The sequence below is a fragment of the Portunus trituberculatus genome, chromosome 17 (assembly GCF_017591435.1).
Source record: "Portunus trituberculatus isolate SZX2019 chromosome 17, ASM1759143v1, whole genome shotgun sequence".
Lineage (NCBI taxonomy): Eukaryota > Metazoa > Arthropoda > Malacostraca > Decapoda > Portunidae > Portunus > Portunus trituberculatus.
In genome coordinates this window covers 8,497,520-8,506,166 of record NC_059271.1, presented here as the reverse complement: position 1 = coordinate 8,506,166, position 8,647 = coordinate 8,497,520, and the positions used below count along the sequence as shown (strand labels likewise).

The window sequence follows — 8,647 nt, the reverse complement described above, 5'->3', positions numbered from 1 at the left end:
TCCTCTCATTCCTAGTCCCCCTCCTCCACCTGCTCCTCCTCCTCCTCCTCTTCTTCGTCCTCTCTCGACTCCTGGTTCCAATCGTTGCATTCTTCCTCGTCAAATGTTTACGTGCTTGTGTGTGTGTGTGTGTGTGTGTGTGTGTGTGTGTGTGTGTGTGTGTGTGTGTGTGTGTGTGTGTGTGTGTTTGGTATAGAAATTGAGTGAGAAAAAGAGAGTAATTGAGATAGGATGCTTTGTGGCTCCACTCACCCAATCTCTTTTCTCTCTTTTCTCTCTCTCTTTTCCTCTCTCTCACTCACTTTGCCGCGGTCTATTTATCTCAGATTTGCACTTTCGCCAACTTGTGTATGTGTGTGTGTGTGTGTGTGTGTGTGTGTGTGTGTGTGTGTGTGTGTGTGTGTGTGTGTGTGTGTGTGTGTTTTCTATTTTCTCTTACTTTTTATTTTCCTTTTTTAGTTTTCAAAGTCCTAAATAGCTTTTTTTCTTGTGCTTCTTTCTCTTTCACTTTGCTGTCACTGTGTCGGCGGCCTCTTCATGTTCTCGCGAGGCCGACGTTCCTGCCTGCCTGTCCTCGTTTGGCTCGGCTTGGCTTGGCTTAGCTGTGTCCGCGAAAGGTTACAGTCGATATTGATCCCTGGTTAGCACTCGAAAAGGCCTCAGAGGGTCATCAGTTTTCTACTCTCTCTCTCTCTCTCTCTCTCTCTCTCTCTCTCTCTCTCTCTCTCTCTCTCTCTCTCTCTCTGCCCTTGATTTTTCTCTGCTTCACTTCCACGCAAACTTTTGGTACACTTTTTTTTTTTCTCTCTCTCTCCTCTCTGTCTTTCTTTCTCTCACCAGATTAAGTGGATCTTTAGTGAAGCTTTTGTCTTCTAGTTTAATTTTTCCTTTCTTTTTTTTTCTTTCTAACTCGTTGATATTTTTTGGGTTAAAGAGAGATGGGTTGATTTTACTTTGCTCTCTCTCTCTCTTTTTTTTCTTCTCCGTCTTTTTGCCTTGTGTCTTTCAGTAGATGTCACCGGCACGTCTTCTTTCAGAGTCCATTTCTCGCACGTCTCTCATTCGTCCAGCTAACAATAGGGTGCCAGGAAAGGTCGGAACTGACTCTCTCTCTCTCTCTCTCTCTCTCTCTCTCTCTCTCTCTCTCTCTCTCTCTCTCTCTCTCGCTCTCGTGTCTTATCTCTCCAAAGTGCTTGCAGATATAATTTTCTTTTTATTTTTTAACTCTGCCGCTAAATCACTGTCTCTATTTCCGTCAATTTCCTTTCTTATTTTCTTATTTTCTTTTTGTTTATTTATTTATTCGTTACTTCGCTATTTCCCGACAAACTGTTTGGTTCATGTGGGTCATTTTCGCTCACTTGTCACTCACTTTTTTTCCTCCAGCGCCATCATTTTCTTCTTTTCCTGGAAGTGAAAGAAAGACAAGTTGTTTAGTTCCTCGTTCGCTGTTCCATGTGTGTGTCTATGTACAAGCTTTTCCTATGAGATATGTGGCGTTAATTAGAGGTTTGAAAATTCTCTCTCTCTCTCTCTCTCTCTCTCTCTCTCTCTCTCTCTCTCTCTCTCTCTCTCTCTCTCTCTCTCTCTCTCTCTCTCTCTCTCTCTCTCTCTCTCTCTCTCTCTCTCTCTCTCTCTCTCTCATTTTCGTTCGTCCTCATCTTTTGTCTTATTGTTTGTGTCTGTCTGTAAGTGTGTCTCTCTTTCTGTTTGTCCATATTTGTCTGTTCTTTGTTAGTTTTGTTGCATGAGTGTCTGTGTTGTATTTTGTGTGTGTGTGTGTGTGTGTGTGTGTGTGTGTGTGTGTGTGTGTGTGTGTGTGTGTGTGTGTGTGTGTGTGTGTGTGTGTGTGTGTGTGTGTGTGTGTGTGTGTGTGTGTGTGTGTGTGTGTGTGTGTTTAAAGTCCATTGTTCCTTTCTTTTCAGTCTACCTGTCTGTATTTCTGTCAATATCTCTCTCTCTCTCTCTCTCTCTCTCTCTCTCTCTCTCTCTCTCTCTCTCTCTCTCTCTCTCTCTCTCTCTCTCTCTCTCTCTCTCTCTTTCTCTCAGCTGCTGGCATATTGTTACTCATTTTTCTCCTCCTGTCATATTAATTTCTCCTTTAAACTCTACCATTGTGTCTGCTTACCTCCTGTATTACTCCATACGTACGTTCTTATTTGCCGAAAGTTTGGTAGTGTTTGGTACCGTTTTTTTTTATTCATTTATTTATATTTTTTTTACCTATACGGGGAGGGCTGTACTTTCCTGCCACGCGTAAATATAAGAACACCCGCCTCAGTAACATTCAATACGCGCTACACATACCTGGGTTCTGTATTATAGCGATACAACCTTCACTTCTTTTTATACCAAACCACCCACCCCCTCACCCACCTAGCGCGCACACACACACACACACACACACACACACACACACACACACACACACACACACACACACACACACACACACACACACACACACACACAGACAACACACGGGGCACGAATGGTTGCTATAAAACAAAAATAGAATAATTATGTAGTTGTAGAGAGAGAGAGAGAGAAACAGACACAGACAGACAGATAGACAGACAGACAAACAGAGACACAGGAAAAAATGAGAAATTCAGACAGACAGACAGTTAGACATACAAAGAGAAAGACTCACAGAGGTAGACGAAAAAAAAATATATGGTTTTTTTCTAAGTAGTATAACTATCGCGTTTATTTCTCTATATTTCTTCTCCTTACTTCTTGTCCCTAAATTGAGGAGGACGATGTATTATCAAAAAATTTTCCTTTCTTACACTATATTGTCGTGTTTATGTATACGCGTCACGTCCTTCGCAAAGTTATGTCACGTTTACCTGTTGTTTGTGGAATTGTTGCGACTGTGGAGCCAAGAGGAAGAAAGAAGAGGAGAACTAAATGAAGAGAGAGGCAGGAAAGGAGGAAAGAAACGCAAATAGACAAATGAGGATGGAGAAAAGAAAGAATAAATGCAAATAATGATGAAATGTGAATAAAAAAGGGAAGCATAAAAAGGAAAAGTAATGGGGAAAGAAAGAAATAAGATAAGGAAAAATAGGCAGAAAAAAATAGAGCAATAGAGAAAAGGAAGAAAGGATAAGAAACTAGATAAATGAATAATAAGAAAAAAGCAAATAATAGAAAGATGTGAATAAGAAGAAAGCAAAAAAAGAAAGAAAGAAGAAGAAAGTAAATGAATTAAGAAGAGAAAGAATAGGAAAAAGCAAACAATGGAAAAATGTGAATAGGAAGATAGCTATAAAACAAAAGGAAAAGAAAGAAAGAAAGAAAGAAAGAAAAAGAGGAAAATGAATAAATAAGTAAATAAATAGGAAAACAGGAAAATCAAATAACGACGTGAATAGAAAAAATGTGTAACTTGGAGGGGAAAAAAGAAGGAAAGAGGAGAAAACTTAGATGAAAAGAAAGGAAGGGAAGAAAGACTAAATTAAGTAAAGAGGAGAAAGAAAAGAAAGAAGAAAGAAGTAGATAAACAAAAAATGCGTATAAGAGGAACACGAAAGGAAAGAGAGGATATTTAGATAAAGGAAAAGAAGAAAGGAAGGAAGAAAAGGGAAGTAAACAGATAACGTAGATAAAAAAAAAGAGGAAAAGCATGAGGAAAAAAACGTGAATAAAGAGGGATGAGAGAAAGAAAAGGAGATTAGAATAATGAGCAAAGAAAGAAGGGGACAACGAACAAATGAAATAGATAAAAGAAAGAAAGAAAGAAAAGTAACTCGAAGAAATATGCTGAAAGGAGGAGAATATAACGAAGATGAAAGAAAGAAAAAGAAAAAAGTAACACACGAGAAGATAAGAATGAAGCGGAATAAAGAAGAAACAAAGAAGGAATGAAAGGAAAATCGTAAATGTAGAGAAAAGAAAAAAGAAAAATAGATAAAATGAAAAGAAATTCAAGATCTGGAAACTAATTGAATAAACAGAAAAGAAAGAATAGACAACAAAGAAGAAATTAAAGAAAAAAAAGATAAACGGGGCAGAGATGTGAATAACAGGAATCATATCAAGAAAAAGATAGGAAGAGAAAAAAAGTTGATAGAAAGCTAAGATGATAAAAATGAGAAAGAAAAAAAAAGAAAGGGGTGAGAGAAAAATTGAAAATAAATCAAGAAAAAGGAGAGAATGCGATGTTGAATTCAATAAACAAAATACAAGAAAATAAAAAGAATGATGTGAAGAAGATAACAAAATATTGATATAAGAAGATTGAGTTTGGAGAGAAAAAATTTATGTCCCTGAAATGATATTGAGAAAGAGAGAGAGAGAGAGAGAGAGAGAGAGAGAGAGAGAGAGAGAGAGAGAGAGAGAGAGAGAGAGAGCGGAGGAAAAAAATCTAAATCCCAATATAGAAAAGAATTTATAGATTTTAAACTCTTCATATAAACTGATTCCTAGATTGCTTAAACAAGATTACCTTTCCGTGACAAAATCGTGCAGATATAGAAGTGACATAAGTCCGTCTCTTTGGAAGGGAAGTGATTGTGGAAATTATGTAAGAATGATTTACACTCTTTCCGGGAATGTCACGTCCAGCCATGACCAATTTTTGCATCATCCCTTATTTTCTCATGTTGTTTTTATTCTCTCATTTTTATATCAAGGAAGCAAATCGTGTCACCTGCAGTAATTGTGGAGTTAGAGGAGGATAACTTAAACTCCACATTCTAATTCGTGGTGTCATAACGTAGATGTTTATAGCTGTAACTCCCCTAAGAAGTGTTAAATTCCCTTATTTTCTCATGTTTTTATTCTCTCATCTTTATATCAAGGAAGCAGATCGTGTAATAATTGTGGATTTAGAGGAAAATAACTTGCAAGCCCACACATTCTAATTTTTGGTATCCTAACGTAATAGTTTTTACTTGTAACTCCTCTAAGAAGTGTTAAATTCCCCTATTTTCTCATGGTTTTTTATCCTCTCAGCATTACGTCAAGGAAGCAAATCGTGTCACCTGCAATAATTGTGGACTTAGTGGAGAATAACTTAACAAACCCCACATTCTGATTTGTGGTATCATAACGTAACTGTTTTTACCTGTAACTCCCGTAAGTAGTGTTAAATTCTCGATTCATTTTTCCACTAAGGCAGCGTTCCTCTAAGAATTTCCCTCTGAGTCGCTCCAGGCTTGATTAGCAAACGCAGAAATCACCATTGTGGCTGAGATGAAAGGAACCCAATTCCAAAATATTACGTGTAATCTACGGAGACTAATTGCCTGCGTTCCGTACAGCAAAGCAGGGACTGACTTAGCTTGCCGTGAGATTGTGTGCTTATATGTGATCGTGGTGGTATAGTTCCTTACTGAATGGAGAATGAAAATGAAGTAGTAATTTCAGGGGTTTCTTAATGAGAGAGAGAGAGAGAGAGAGAGAGAGAGAGAGAGAGAGAGAGAGAGAGAGAGAGAGAGAGAGAGAGAGAGAGAGAGAGAGAGAGAGAGAGAGAGAGAGAGAGGAGGGCACTCTCACTCTACCGAACACACTTTATGGGGGTTTCGTGACGACCTCAGCTTAAAGTCAGATACACTCACGCACACACTTCGTCTCGTACACACACACACACACACACACACACACACACACACACACACACACACACACACACACACACACACACACACACACACACACACACACACTCTCTCTCTCTCTCTCTCTCTCTCTCTCTCTCTCTCTCTCTCTCTCTCTCTCTCTCTCTCTCTCTCTCTCTCTCTCTCTCTCTCTCTCTCTCTCTCTCTCTCTCTCTCGTGAGATTATACACGTATATTTTGGGTTCGTCTAGTGAATTTTCTCAAGAGATGAAAACTTGCAGCAGAAAGCGACGAGCGAAGGAGTAGAAGTAAAAATACACAAGAGCGTTCACGATGAAAGGAAAATGAAAACGAAAGTAAATAACGAGAAGTAATAATAGTTCGTGCATCGCTGGCCACTTGACAGAGAAAGAGAGAGAGAGAGAGAGAGAGAGAGAGAGAGAGAGAGAGAGAGAGAGAGAGAGAGAGAGACAGACAGACAGACAGAGACAGAGGTGTGAATAGATGCATTTCATCTGCGTTGTGAATGGAATGAAAAATAAGGATGAAGTTTGAAGGAAGTTTTCGTCTCCCGTCACTCACTGCCACCAGGAGTACAAATAGCCATCACTCCTCCTCCTCCTCCTCCTCCTCCTCCTCCAGTCCCCACAAAAAGTAAAAAACGTTGATCTATTTGTTCATTCATCCCGCTGTAAACATTTGTCATCGTTCATCATTTGTTTTTTCTTCTGCATGTGAGTTATGTTATTTACTCTTTGCTGTTTTTACTTAGCGTTGATACAAATGCGTCTATGGATATATGGAGATGGAGGAGGAAGAGGAGGAGGAGAGGGAGGAGGAGGAGGAAACAGAGGAAGAAGGGATTCAATATGAGGAGGTGGAGGAGGCGGCGAGAGGGAGAAGTGGCGTTGGAAGAGGAAGAGTTAAATTAAAGGTAAGAAGAGAAGTTACGTGGCAAAATGAACTGCTGGAAGAAGATAACCTGAAGCAGTAGTAGTAGTAGTAGTAGTAGTAGTAGTAGTAGTAGTAGTAGTAGTAGTAGTAGTAGTAGTAGTAGTAGTAGTAGTAGTAGTAGTCTCTCGATGTTACAGACGTATTTACCATTATGTCAAGCATATGTTTAAGTTTACTCCGTTAAAACTATTAGAAGAAAGAGGAATAATAGAAAGCGAGAAAGTAAAAGGCGGAAAAGAGAAAGAGAAAAGGGAAAAGAGTAGAAAGAAAATAGGAGAAATCAAGAAAATACGCAGTTAAAAGAGGAAAAGTAAAAGGGGTGGAAAAAGCGGAGAAATTTTTCATTGGTCTTCCGTGGGGGGCTGCTCTGTCAAGTCTATGAGTGACGGTCTTTCAGGGAACGCAATAAACGTGTCGTTCACTGGAGGGGGTCACAGTTTTCAGGAACCCAAGAAGCTGGTGCTCGTGAATTGTAAGACTGCAGACATGTGCATTTCTCCTTTCTTGGCCTAATGCAATGATGGTTACTCTTCTCTCTCTCTCTCTCTCTCTCTCTCTCTCTCTCTCTCTCTCTCTCTCTCTCTCTCTCTCTCTCTCTCTCTCTCTCTCTCTCTCTCTCTCTCTCTCTCTCTCTCTCTCTCTCTCTCTCTCTCTCTCTCTCTCTCTCTCTCTCTCTCTCTCTCTCTCTCTCTCTCTCTCTCTCTCTCTCTCTCTCTCTCTCTCTCTCTCTCTCTCTCTCTCTCTCTCTCTCTCTCTCTCTCTCTCTTTGACCTTTATTATTCAGAAAAGATTTATTTTTGTTATTTTCTCATGCTGCAACACCTATTTTTTCTTTTATTTCTCTCTTCTTTTTGCATAATAAGAAATGACGAGAAAGTGACAAATGAACGCCTGTGAAACTCTTAGGAACACACACACACACACACACATGCAGCCTCACCTAGCGCACCTGGTCGAGTTGTCTCACCTGCGTCATAAATCACTTACGTCAACAAGACAGGAGGGGAAAAAAATTAATCACCGGGAGTGTTGCGATACTTAAAGACACAAGGCGCTCAGCTAACACACACTTTACCCCTTTCCTCTTTCATTCTGTCTCCTATATCTTCTCCTCCTCCTCCTCCTCCTACTCCTATTTCTTCTTATCCTCAAGTGAATTTTAGCTTACTTCTACCTTACGATTGTTTTTGTTGCGTTAAACTTGCCGGCCGCTGAGATGGAGATGCAGAGAGACAGAGAGAACTTAGTGTAGTAGCAGCGTAGCAGTTCCTTCCTCACGGACTCACACTAAAAGACTCGGACTTGTGTTTTCTCAAGATACACACTGGAAAGTAAACAAGCACGCTCTCGACTCACACGTTCCCCCGCTCTTCAAAAATTAATACATCTTCACTGCTCAAGAGAACGCCAAGTTCCAAATAGCATACCGTGAGCTCACTGTACATCCTGACGCCACGCTATGCACGCCCATCGCCGCCTCCGGAGTGACTGGACGGGGAGATGAGAAGGCGGCGCGAGGTTCGGGTCGAGACAGGTAAGAGAGGCGGGGCGGGAGGGCGCGTGTCCGTGTGTTAGGCGGAGCGACAGGTGAGGGCAACGCCGAGGCGGGTGTGGCGCGGAGCGGACGGCCAGGCATCGACTGGTAGGGTGGCCGGAGGCAGGGCACCAGCACACTTCCTCCTGCACCACCTCCACCCCTGCCACCACCCGTACTACCTCCACTGCCTCCACCACCACTAGCACCACTACCACGCATCTCGCCCCACTCCACCCCATCCCGTCTGACGCTCCCCTCACCTACCTGCCCGCACCTCAGCCACACCCCACGCTGCCTCCCTGCTCTCCTCGCCTCGCCTCTCTGCCGCTGCCCCTCCTCTCTCGTCTCCCTCACTCACCCACTCACTCTTTCTCCTTCTCCCACTACCTCTCCTCCTCATCCTCATCCTCCTCCCCCTCCATCATCAACACTACGCTGCACATACTCCGCTGTCGCCTCTCCGTTTCTTGTTTCTCTTCGAGTGGCTGGTTTGCGCACCTCTCGGTCTCTGTTAATATCTCCGGTAATATTCTCTCTCTCTCTCTCTCTCTCTCTCTCTCTCTCTCTCTCTCTCTCTCTCTCTCTCTCT

At 41.6% G+C, this 8,647-nt stretch overlaps 1 protein-coding gene across 6 annotated transcripts in view; it reads right to left on the bottom strand.

Annotated features, from left to right (window-relative positions):
* LOC123505000 (nephrin-like) overlaps positions 1 to 8,223 on the bottom strand; it is a 357,608-nt gene extending 349,385 nt beyond the window's left edge. For 2 of the 6 annotated variants that reach the window (XM_045256004.1, XM_045256003.1), the window contains exons 1-2: positions 7,949 to 8,223; positions 1 to 1,407 (exon numbers count right to left, since the gene is read on the bottom strand). The exon at positions 1 to 1,407 is cut by the window's left edge and continues 103 nt beyond it. The gene's annotated coding sequence lies outside the window, so the exon portion shown is untranslated. Of the gene's footprint in view, positions 1,408 to 7,695 lie in introns of all 6 variants that reach the window. The other 4 variants (XM_045256005.1, XM_045256006.1, XM_045256007.1 and 1 more) reach the window with 4 other exon arrangements.
* Positions 8,224 to 8,647: the final 424 nt, after the last annotated feature.